Genomic DNA, 13,454 nt, shown 5'->3' on the forward strand with positions numbered 1-13,454 from the left:
TTTTGGGTTGCTTTCTAGCTGTGACTCTTGGCATCAAGCAAGGGCGTAGGAATTGCATTTTTGCAACGTGGGTTTGCTCAGAGCCCTTCTGACTTGGGGGCCAGCCGGGAAACGCACATGCTGCAGGCTTGGAAATGAAAGAACTAAAAAACCCCACACCTGTGTTTTTAGGGTTTAAGCAAACTGCATGTTCTTTTGGTCCCTGAAGAGACATTTTTTGAGATTTATAATATGTACTAGGACCAAACTGCAGGTGAAAAAGGTGACAAACCGGTCCAGCTTCACAAGACCTTTTCTGCTGGGGACTGGCAGGTCTCCATTTCTGCTGTGCCAGGCCACCAAGAAGCCAAGGCCAACAAGGGCAGCCCAATACTTCATCTAACGCTAACGACTGCTGCAAGGCAATGTCATTTCATGGGACTGCTGCCCTAATCTGGCCAGCTGTTCTCTCCGGGTGCCATTGTCCACTGATCGGAGCTGTTCTAGGGAGTGGTTCAAAGTGGAAATCAGTAGAGTTGTTCAGCAAGGGAGCCCAGATGAGCTGCGGACAATGGCACGTCTTGGCTGGGTGCTGTGAACAATGACATTAGCCTAGAGATGATCGGTTTGGACCACAAGAAAAAGGGAGAGTGTGTGGTCCTCAGGAGGCTGCTTGACTTGATGTCTCTATTTCAAAGCAGGACCAGCTCTACCACAAACATCCTAATAAAGATGCAGCAAACCAGCTCTGCTCTATCACTTCACCTACAGACTATTTCAGATGTGTTTATCTAGCTCCTGTTAGACCTTAGCTCCTTTTTCTGTAGGCACCTCCCACTCTTCATCTTCACAGCTCTTGAAGGAGTCGAGGAGAACAGTTGACACTGGAGGAGATACAATTTTTGCAGTTTTTCACAGGGATGTTGCTTTTGTTTTTTCTTGTTTATTTAGATGGGAATATAAACGACATTTCTCTTTCAGAATCCATTTTATCTCAATGCAGTGGAAAATTATACAGGGTTCGGTTTCTTCCAGAAGGTCAGCTTTGTGCTGCCCAACACCTATTGAATGATAAGAGAGTTAAGCCTGTGCTCTTCTGAGCAGTTTGGTGAATGACTGAGGAGAAAGTGATGGGCTATACTGACATACAAGTTTACAATATCATCAAGGGCTTTAGGGCATCAGAGCCCTAAAGACAGAGCTTGGCTTTGATGTCACCACCAGCCCAAGGTGGCTTTGTAGGGTTTTTAGAAGAAGAAATTTCTTATTAGCTGGTTAGATGGGTCTGACATTTTAAGGGCTTTTTGTCCCCCCAGCCTCTTCCCCTTGTTTCTAACAGGTGATGCTGGCATTGCATCTATGAGTTAGAAAATGACAGCTGTTCCTATCAGCAATAGATGTGCTCTATGGAGCACATGGTAGATGAGAAGGGAAAGCTACCAAAGTGTTGTGAGGTTAACCAAGAAGAGAGATAAGCGCCAGAGGAGAAATCTCTGAGAACTGCAGAACAGGTTCATGCTGATCTGGTAATTAGCATTAGACAGTGGGATAGGTATGCAGAAAGGTAGATGAACTGGCAAAGCTGCATGAGGTAGAATAAACAATTCAAAGGGATCCAAACCTTCTGAATTCTTCCCTCAATGAGAGGAACAACTTCCTGTGAAAAAACTGGGAGAAAATCTGATAATCACAGCTCTGAACATTTTATCCCTGTCATTGAAACCTCTGTTATTGCCCACTCTGGGAAGAAGAATATGAGCCTAGAGAGAAAAGACACCTGGAAAATCACGTTAAAGTGATGTTATCATTGATATTAGTGAAAAGTGTCAACTCTTGTTCTTTTTTCTATCCATAGATTTCATTCTTTCAGCCAGATCTACCTGTTTATAGGCTAGAGACGGGCCAGACCCAGGGCAGGACTTCCCCAAAGCTCGAAGGCTTGTAATCCCTGTCAGTGACCCCTGCAAACATCTCTGGGAGCATCTGCACAGCTGGGGTTTTGCACACTTTCACTCTCATATGTTTTCAAGTTTTGTTTACAATTTATTCTTCTTTGTTACTCCTTCCCTTTAAAGGCCTTTAGCTTAAAAGCAATGCAGTAATCAAATTAATGCAGGTATTCAAATTTTAATGACCACCTGAGTCAAGCAAACTGGTAAATCATTCCTGGGCAGCCATAAGGGTAAAAGAGAGAGGTGCAAAACCCCACCAATAGAGACAACCGGCTAATTAACTGATGTGAAACCAAGCAAAAAAACCAGAACCTAGAAAACAAATGAAAACCCGTACAGCAATTACTTCCAAAAAGGTAACATTTTCCCAATTAAAGTCATTCTAAGAACTTTAGTTAATTATGTAGGTATTCTTCTCTCCCTCTATCCACCCCCCCCTCGTCTCCCTCTCTCTCTTTTATTAAAGTCCATCAGGGCTCATGATGTGTGGGAAAAGTGCTAACATTTGCAAATTGCTGGTTTATGATAAATGAATTGTGGAAACTCAGCCCCTTGGTTGGGGCCCGGCTAGATTGCAAAGCACCAGCATCTCCGGCTGCTGCAGCCCTGACCCTGACTTTACACCCATTGATCACAACCGGTGCATAGCCATGACCACCAAATGCATACATTGTAGCTGGGGGACTTGCTTTTCCCATAGTATTTCATCATCGTTCCACATCGCGAGCGCCACAGTAACCTTTGGCATGCCGTCCTGTAAGACTAATACCTGCAGGAGATTTCCTCTTGCCCCAGTGATCACTGCTTCAGCCTCTCCATCTTTAAAAACCCCTTAGTCATTAACCCAGCTTTGATTTTCAGAAAATACCCATTGATTTCAATAGTGCCAGCAAGGGAAGAAAGGGCTGAGCATGTTGGAAAATCATCCCCTAATTCTAACAACTTTCCAGCTATAACTTCCTATGGCTTTCCCTAACAATTTCATTTTAGACTGAAATTTGCAGCATCTTTTCTGAATGTTAATCCCAGCAGTCCTCAGGGATGTAGCAGGAAAGAGAGAAAAGTATTTAAGGATATCACGGGAGCGACATGTAGCATGCACTCCCACAACTGCTTTTCGTTATCACTGCATGCTTGGAGTGCAGGAGCACTCCAACAGCTCAAAGCATAGTCATGCTTGGGATTGCACAAATATATAAGGGAAACCCTCTGCTCCAGGTGGGGGAGATGCACGCAGTCAGCCAGGGATGCGGGAGACACGTTGCAGCCCCTCACCAAGCGAGGCTGGTGAAGCACAGGAGGCACCAGCGGCCACCTTGGCCAGTGCTGGCACACGGGACGTTATCTGCGTGCAACATTGCCGAGTGAGTTTTGGCTTTAGGGACTGTTTATGGTTTCAGGGAAAACATAACTGAAAGGAACGCAGAGCTCGGCAGCTGCACATCAGCTGAGATTCCTGCATGGGGAAATTGTTTCCATTCACACTTCTGGGTCTGCAGGCAGGTCCTGATCCTGCTTTAATGAAGTCAATTCCTTGAAAGTCAAGTGCATTTTTCTGACTGGCGCGTGGATGTGCTACTTTCCCTGCAGAATCTGGCAAATAATGCTGAGCATATGTAAAGACAGTGGATGCATGTGTGTGCCAGCTCATACACACACACAGGGAGAAAAGGGCAAAGCCCTCAGATGTAGCATAGATGGGAAACCCACCACCCATGAAAGAGTCTGGGTAAGAAACGATAGTGTCCCAAAGAGACACAGAGCAAAGAAGTTATGGAGAGCTGGGAAATGTTGGTATTGCTTTATTATAGTGTGCTGATGGGAGCTTGTGAGCTAGTGCTCTAAGGGTTGTATTCAATAAAAAAAATAATACCTCTGGTTCCCACACATAGCCACTGAAGTACCAAAAAATCAATTTTAGTCATTGAACTGGTCCCTAAGGTGCAGCAAAATGGGTAAGGTTCACAATAGTGCAGTAAGGAAAAGATGTACAGGCTCTGGCTGAGAAACATTTCCCCACTTCCAGTTTTGAGCCACACAGCGGCAGAATCGATGGAGCAACCCTCAGCTGCCCCAGATGTTGTCCACGGACCCTGCTGACCCCCCAGTCTCCTGGGGAAAACCTTCTGCCCTCCCCCCTGTGCTAAAACCCACTCAAACCTGATGAATGTGGTGCAAACCTGTCCGTGTTTGTGCAGTGGGCAAGCTGTGCTGCTGGGGCTGTGCTGTGGGAGGCTGCAAAGGCAGCTCAGCACCAGCACTGGGGCAGCACTGGTAGTTTTAGCTACTAGTGGTAGTTTAGGGGTGGTGACACCTTAAACACATCTTTGACCACCACGGAAACTGAGGTGTGGAGTCAGACTCATCCACAGAGGGACCACAGAGGGACCATCCCCGTATGCTTCAGATGTGGATAAATGAAGGGGATTGGAAACTGGTTTCAAAAGCAAATTTGAACAGAAAGGTGAAAAGTATCTGGAGAGGGAAGGACTGGGAAATGCCTGCCAGAATGGCTGGCATATTCCAGGCAGCTTGGTCGTGGATTCATGTCTGCATCAGTTCTCTCTCGTCTTTATTAGTGCTCTGAAGAACAGTGTCTGAAGCAAAAGTTATTGAATTTTCACTAAACCCTTCCTACATGCAAAGGCTTTTTCTACTTTAATGTTCAAAAAAGTCCAAGGCACAGGCACCGTCTCTAGCATGTGCCCATATCTTTTCTCATTATAGGCTGAGGTCCAAAACCAATACGAATTAAATAAATATCCCACTGAGAGCTGTACTTTTGAAAATGGCCTTATTGCCGTGCAGATGTGCGCTATCTAAAACCAGCTTAAACGTTTTATTTTTTTATATATATATTTAAATTAAGAAAATAAAATAAAATCTAAATATTATCCTGGAAGGAAGTGTATGCACTGGTGGATGTTTGATTTTCATTTTTCTCCCAGCATGCTCTGTCCTTTCATCCTATAATGGTTCTTCTCTATTAATCCTTCTCAAAACCCACAGGTAGAGATGCTTATTGATAGAAGGCCAACGTGTATCTCATTTTACAAAGGCATATTAAAGGATACAAGTAACATATTTCTCTTGATGTCTTCTTATTAATGCAATTCCACTCAGAACATTTTGGCATAAGAGGCATTGCCAGATGGAAGATAAAACTTCACTTTTATGGGTATTTTAAGGAAGAAAACATTTGGTTTGCATCAGTTCTAAATGAATAATATTTATTGCCCTAATGATTTGTATTTTATAAGCAGAATAACAAAAAGCACTGTCAATTACTTAGTATTTTAACAAGGTCTAAAAAAAAAATGTTTGATAGCATCAAGTCATTTTAAACGATCAACTGCTTTTAAAGCTAAACTGTAATAACCCAAAGTGATGGGTTGTTTACATAATAAAAATAAATAAACACTGACCACAGCTTGGCTGTATTTAAAGATTCTGTCATTTGTTACCACAAATCGCAGCTCGCAGCATGCTTTGGGGAACCCAGTGTGTTACAAACACACACACATCAAACAGCCGCCTCCGGAGCCCAGCACACACCGTGGTGGAGGGATGGGGAGGTTTGGGGCTGCTCCTGGGTGGGTCTGGGGAGAAGTGCGGTAAATTCTGCAAGTCTTATTTTCCCAGGACATCAACAAGCCTCCTGAGGCTGGTAAGGCTGATCCTGTGCTGACAAAAGACGATCTTCCTCTGACCTCTACCCATCAATAATTTGATTATGTTCACCTCTCTCCTTTACTGAAGACAACAACATTCCATGTTTTTTCTTATTTTTCTGGTTTGCCTTGTACTGCTGATTCTTCTTCTGTTTACTGCCTTTGTAGGCATGGCATCTGCAAAATATGTGCAGCAGGTCCAAACGTGTGGCTTTTCTCCTGCAGCAGATCCAGGGTCAGCCCAGGTTTGGGATGTGCCTGGAGCTCAGGGCTCCCAGCGGCATGACCTGCCCTGCCCAACCCAGCTCATCTCACTTCCATTGGAGCAAAACGGTGTGTGCTTTTCAGCGTTAGACCTCTCCTGGAACAACACACAGGGGAAGTATTAAAAAAATGAAGGCTAAGGAAATAAAAATGTTATTAACCTATCAGAGAAAGGGGAAGGAGGAATAAACCCAGCTGGTTTCAGAGGAACACCTCCTTTAGCAGCCGAGCATGCCAGCCTTTGGCTGATGCCTGAGGGTGTGTGAAGCCAAGCTCTTCAGAGCCGATGGCCAGAGCGTCTGTGACCTGTCCTGTGTCACACAGGACCTGCTGAAGGGTTTGCAGTGACACCAGTGACAGCAGCGCTGGGCAGGGCTTGATGTCTGAGCCCAAAGAGTGGGTCCAGCCAGCCAAGAGATTTCGGAAGAAGGGGCTGCATTATTTTTCTTTCTCCTCTTTTCTCGTCTAACTTGAGCCCTCTCCAGCCCTTTGCAGTAACACCCATTGCCAGTAACAAGATTTACAAATTGTCAGTGCTTGGGACACTGCTGAGGATGGTGAAAACTTCATCCCTGTGAGGGACTTTGCCTGCTTGGAGACATCCTGAGAGAGCTGCTTTGATTTTGGAGTTAGAGCAAGACCTTGGCAAGATAATGAGGAAAAACATTCCCTTTGCCTGGCCTGTGATGATAGGAGTATTCACAATCATGTTCACATCGACAACAATCCCTTGATGTTTGTAGCCTAGCTTTGTGGAATCAACGTGCCCAAGGACCATGCCAGCAGACAGGGTGTGAGGGGGTTCCAAAGCTTGGAGTATTTTACGTGTAAGTGTGAAAAATATTTCTCATACTCCTCAGGTAAGATTCAGAGCTGTAGTTGTTCTTCTGGAAGTTTTTTCTGTCTGACCAAGTAGATGGACACTTGGCTTCCCGTTGAGATGACTGCTTTGTCCTATTCTCTCTGATCAGGCATCAAGGGCTAGATGATGTTCCCCATCTTGGAGACTGGAGGGATAGCAAAAGGAGCCCTTTAACACTGGCTATGTTAAGATTCTGTTGAAACAACATGAGATTTACTCTGACATATTCCATGGGACTTAATATTGATTTTCAAATAAACTGGAATGCTGTTTTTATAAACAATTATTGGCAAGGGGAGGCGTTGTTTTTGGAAGCTCTTGTATATACAGTAAGGCTTTATTTCTTCTTGTTTTGAAGTGCGGCACATCTTTTAAAAAATGCTGTTCAGGAAACATCTGCTGTCAATTAAGGAGTAACACATTAAGGCATATTAAAGTGCACTCTTATTAGTGTTTCAGCAATAAAAAGAAAGGTTTTCTATTTGAATCATATGTTCTTTAACACATCTGCCAGCCATCTGAACCTTGCAAATATTCCTCAGTAAAAACATCTTCATAACCTTGTAAAAACTTAGTAATACATAGCACTCCATTATAAAATAAATAAATAAATTTTAAAAATATCCCTTCATGCACTGACTTCAGGTAATTCTCGAACAGGTTATTGGGCTGATGCTGATAGTTTTGGGTAAGGACAATGACTACGGATGCTCTGTCCAGTCAGTCCCTTTGAACTGATCAAAAAAGCAAACTTTCATTTTCTCATTTTTATAAAAAAAGAAAAGCAGAAAAATATTCCACAGAACAATCAGACTTTTCACCAAAAAAATAATTTAATAAAGCATTTGGGTTGGAAAAGAAGTATTTGATTTGGAAAGGGGCTGTTGGATATTAGGCAAACAGTAGTTCCAGACATTAAGCTCCCCTGCTCTGCTCAGACTACATTTCCCACTACACACTGTGGTCTCTTGGTGTTTAGCAAAGTTGTTGCGTTGTGTGAGACCTTGGTCAGATGCATAATGAATATATAGCTCACAAGGGGTCATCCTTACTTAAACTGCTGTGATTTCTGATTGTAAACTATCCCAAGCTCCAGAAAGGTGCATGAGACTCAAAAGCTGAAGCCACGTAGTAAAAATGTTTGAAAGTATTAACACATTGGCACGGAAATGATTTTTTGACCAGTAGGACCACGCAGATGACTCAGTTACCTGTGAGCACAGGTGAGCACGGTACTAGAGACTGGTGTTTAGGTACCCAGCTCTCTCTGAATCAGCATGCTATAAGATGAGGATGATAGGGTAGACCAAGAGCACATCATCTTCACCAGTCCTGCTGGATAAAGATGTAGGCCACCTCTAGGAAGCTCTAAGTAATGTTCTTGATGTCGGGACATGGTGTGAACAGTGTGATGTGGGATCCTGACCCAGGGACACGATGGGAATGGTGCAACATGGGGTCTGCAGCACTCCTGGCCATTTCCCAGTGAAAGGAAGGCACCAGCAAGGTTTGGCTGCAGCATGACCTGAGGAAAAGCCTGGCCTTAGCATCTGTAGGCAGGTGATGGTCTCCTTATGCCACTGGAGTCACTGCTGTGGCACCTCCAACCAGGGCTGCGTAAAGGCACCAACAAACTGGCCCCTGAATCGCCTTCTTTGAAGAGACTCCCTGTTCCTTCAGATAGAGTTTATGCCTGATTATCTTTAAAATTCCTTGAGAAAAAATTAATCTGACCTTAAGGAGGGTGGGAGAGAACGAAAACCTGCCCAGAGAAAGAAGCAAGCTTTTTAATTGATTTCCTTCTGTTAGGAAATGCTTTAAACACATATCCCAAAGCTGGGGGGACCACCGAAATAGCTCATCCACAGCTGCTTGATTCATTTTCTTACTGATACCTTGAAGTGATCACTACTGCATGGACCAAAGCACCAGCCAATAAGCAAAGGAGATTGCTTATTTCTGCATTTTTAAGGAGATAGAAACTGTTGTAACTGGATGGTGCAGCACTTAGCATTCAGCAATGGATACATCTGCTTGGCTAAACAACAGAGATCTGCCTAATTAGATGCTCTTTGAGACTGACCTGCTTCTGCGACTTCAACATGCAGATCTTCTCATTGAAGGATGATGAGGTTCTTCCCTAGAAAATCACAAATCAAAGCTCGATCATGCTGGTTTCTAACAGCAAAAGGATTGTTTATATTTTCCAGAGCTGCAGGGGGAAGTTTGCTGGAGGTTCGAACTACAGAGGGGAAAAAAGGAAATGTAACTTTCATTCAGGGCTCACACACTAAATGCCATTTGCCCACTGGGCTTGCTCTTCATGGGGAGCTGCAAATTGCCCGTTCAGCTGCCAAGCAGAAAACAAACCTAAAGACAAATGCACGAATACTACTGTGCTTCTGAGCGGCTGGGAACTATATGCTTACTCAAGCGTGGAAAGCAAGTGTGCAGCTAACTTACAGCAGGGGACTTAGAGGCAGACTGGCTTCAAAGCCTTCTGGTCTTTCCACTGGTCCCTGTGGGATCTGGACTCCTGGGTCCTGTCCCTTGCTGGATTTCTTTCAAAAGTGCTAAGGAAGAGCAGTCAGACCTGAAACTAGAGCTGGCGGATTCAGTGACTGGCTAGGGACTGGATTCAGGCTTGATAGCGCCGTTTGGATGCAATTACTGCCAATGTGATTCTGACAGGACTTCCTCACCCACAAGCAAATTAACTTTTTCCTAGGGACAGTTCTCCTCCAGCTAATCTGGGCTCCCTCCACATGGGTCTGTGGCATGAAAACTATTTTTCTTAAAATCCACTTTATTGTCACTTATGGTACAACAGCAATAATTACCCATTTTACCAAGCAGGCATGCAAGATCAGAATACACCATATCCCAAATAGTATGGTAAAAACCTAGCATAAATAAATAAGTGTAGCATGCGTGTCCCCTCGGGACAGTGGGGTCAAGCTCAGATGCACTTCTAGGAAGGGGGGTTTAGGATATGGATTTGATTTGAAAAACTCATAGAGTGGATCAGGAAATACGAAATATAGATCCTGATAATGAACAACCTGGGCTGTGAAAAAATCAGGAAGATGTGCTTAAAATACCCTTATAACCATAACTGCCATTGCATGTCAATAGGTTGCCTGGAAGTAGAAGCCCCTGGTGCTGAAGACAGGTGAGAACAGGTTGGACTTTGCTAGAACTTTAGGTAAAGCTATGGCTCTGATTCCAGATTTGGAAATGGATTATACATGAAAGAAAAGAAACTTTTGGTTGTCTACAGGGAAGGCAGAGGAGCAATTTCAGATAGCTCTTTACGGAACAGAATGCTGGAGATTGCTTTCTGCTTTCTCTTCTGCCCCATGGGCATGAGCGCTAACTTGGTTGCAAAAGATGCAAAGGAAGGAGTCAGGTTTTTGGCAGGCGCCGCAAAATCTCTATTGTCCTCAAAGCTGGCAGGTGAGTTGTCAATCACAGGCTCTTCCCAAAAGTTCAGAATGAATTGGGTGAGTGGTACCTGAACAGCAAAAACCTACAAGTGAAAAAGCTTTTTTCTGGCTGTGGGACCTAAACGCAATAGCTCGACACTGCTCTGCAGCACCAGTCACACAGCTGGAGAGTCTGATGCAACTTGCCTTGGCTTGCTGGAATAGTCGACTGTCAGAAACCAAACAGTGCAAGAGGCAGAAGCTTCTTCGCTGAACTTTTCCTTCTGTAACACAGTGCTTGGAACAAAACACGTGGCTAGAGGAAAGCACAGCCATGTTCACACAGGAGGGAATGAGGGGTAGCTCCAAGAGTCCACGATGGATGCTAGCAGCTGCAGCAGGGTGAAAAGAAGGTTCTTCTATGGAGACAAAGTTGCAAGTAAGCTAATTTAGGAAGCTTGTCTTTAAGACCCAGCTCTGCCACATGTTTCTTTTGTGATCTTAAACAACTCATGAGGCTTAGAGCCTCAGAGTCTAAGTCATTAACTTCCTGTAGATCTTCAAGGATGGAGATGCTCAATTGCGTGCTACCAGTAAGCCTCAGTTCTCCATCCTAAAAGCAAGGATGATGGAATTTCTTCTGGGGAATATCCTACAGGAAAATATGTTGCCATGAGACATTGAGATTTCATGGGAAAAAGGCCCACAGGTATCCTGGGTGACTGTTTTGACTCCTCTGCTGAGAGATGGGTGCTGTTTTCAGGTACATATAATGATGGGCATCTTTTCTAATGCGCTCAGAAAAAACTTCACTCCCTCCTGGAAACCTAGTGAAGAGATCCACAACGTCAAGTTCTTACACTGAAAGCTAGCATGATGCTCTTCATTTTCAAGGTTTGCAGCCACCACTGCTGCTTACCAAACCTTGAAGTCCTGCTTGGAAGGCTTTGCCAGGAGCAGGCAGTCACTGCAGTATTTCAGCTGTCCTTCAGCTTCCCTGCCAGTGATGAATACTGTTTAATTATAAAACCAGAATTTCTGTCATTTTTTTCAGCATGGCTTCTATTGGGGAAGATTAAACATCAGCCAAACATTATTGAATTACCTTTTTAAACCTATTATTTCAACGTGATTAACTTCTCTTCTTTTCATTTGGCTGTAAGCAAAATCTTGTTTACAAGGCAAAAAAAAAAATGCATTTGCTATAATATCGGCAATAATAATAAAAATGAACATCACAGGGAAATAATTTATGTGTAAACCAGCATAAAAATGTCATTGATGCATGAGTTTCCTCTTCAATTAATAAAAAAGAGGAAATATTTAAAAACAATTTATCAAGGAAATACATACAGTTCATATATCATGCACTCACAAAGACCGTACTAGTATCCATTCCACAAATAGCAGCATGACCTGGACTATCGCACAGATGCTGGATTCCTTTATGTGACCTAATTTGAAGCAGTTGCCTAGGACAAGACTTTGACTTTGTATCAAAGGAAGATCCTGGGTCAAAATGCTGATAAAAGCACATTCTGTTAAAACAGGTAACCATTAGTGCTGGTTGGATAACACAAAATAAATAAAATATATCTGTCAGCGATGCTGGCTTCATTACCTACTTTACATTGAGGCTGTTGTCATCACCCATAAACCCAGGCGATCTATTAATGAAGAATAAAATGTTATGTATTCTATGCATGATGGAGCTAAATTTCAAAGTGGTCACAAGCATAATGTAAATAGGACACGAGGCTCTTGCAAATATCACTTCAAACCAGTGTTACCCAGAAAACGAAGAGTGAAAATTAGTATAAAAGGGCAAGGTGGGGTGTGACCCCTACTAACCTTAGCTCTGCACAGTAGCTCAGTGAAGGGGGTGTCTGAAGGCACATTCACTGTCATCTCCTAACGGTGCCAGAACGTGGCTTTGGCTGTTCCTGCAGTATAAATACCAGGTACGAACGTGCATTCCCTGAACTAAAATCTATGGCAACGCTTACAAGACAGCCAAGATATCTGGCAGTATTTGGCAGGGTATTTATGCAGTATATTAAAATAAGACAAGTACAGAAAAAACTGCTTTCTCCTAGTCGTTTGCATGGGCTACTTACAGCGAGATGCTTCGAGGCAAGTAGCGTCGATTCACTACAAGCTTGTGCAAAGCCTAACGCACCAGGCGTGAGGGTGGCGGGCACTATAGGGTGGGTCATGTGCTTCAAATAAAAGATGTTAATAAGGCTCTGCAGGACTGAGGCTTTAAGACAAAAGTTTTTCCAAGCATTTCCATGAGTTTTAGTGTAGGCAAATGCAGAAGTATAAAACTTTAAAGGCAACGCCCCTGTTTTCTGTGCCTTGAATTTGTGTCCATTAGTGCATTTCAATATTGCCCTTTCTCATGGGATATTTCAATGGCATCTTTCACCTCAACACCATCTATTTTTGGAACATACACACAAGTGTTGTCTCCTCTGCTTGCAGTTCCTAATCAACAATTAATAAATAAATGGGGCAGCCTGGAAATAGAAACAATATCCATTTTGTCTACTGGAAAGTGTTATGCTTCCTATTCTTCATCTTTGTGAAAATGTATCACAATCACACACCACACAGACGAAAAAGGTATTTTGGGCAGATCACCTAGTTGCAAGTTGATGCAACTTTACTGACGTCAACAGAATTACAGAGGTTTACGCCGTGGGAAACCCGGCCCTTCATGCAGAGCCTGGCACTGGAAAACCAGATGTCTGGCATCACATATGAAACCAAACTCATGTTTGGAAGCTTCAACACTGAAGAAAAATGATAAAATACCTATGCTGAACAGAGGTATTGACATTGTCAATTGTATATCGAACCCTGTCCATTGGTTTGTGGCAACCTGAATAAACTTTTTTCCTTAATTACATTCCTACAAAGAAACCAGTGCCTTTCCTGCACTTGGCAATCTATAATTTACCTCTTGTGCCAGTATCTGAAATGGAGTCTCTTTTTAAAGAGACAGATTCTGATGTAAAATTTTTTATTGCATTTGCTATCTAAAAAACATCTACAAGGATTTTCAAGGGAAGGCAAATAAAAAACTAAGGCTGGTCTTAATCTCATCCTGCGCAGGAAGCTGGTTCTAACAAAAGAAGTCATTGCCAGCAAGCTCAACTTTTAAAGGATTAGCAGTTAATTTCTATGTTTCTGTTTTGTCTTACAGATATTGAACTTCAGGGGGCGGCGAGGAATCAGAGAAAAATAAAATTAACCAGGTAAGTAAGAACCAGTTAAAGTTATCCCACCAACACATTTC

Source organism: Falco peregrinus, chromosome 9 (assembly GCF_023634155.1).
Source record: "Falco peregrinus isolate bFalPer1 chromosome 9, bFalPer1.pri, whole genome shotgun sequence".
NCBI classification, from domain to species: domain Eukaryota; kingdom Metazoa; phylum Chordata; class Aves; order Falconiformes; family Falconidae; genus Falco; species Falco peregrinus.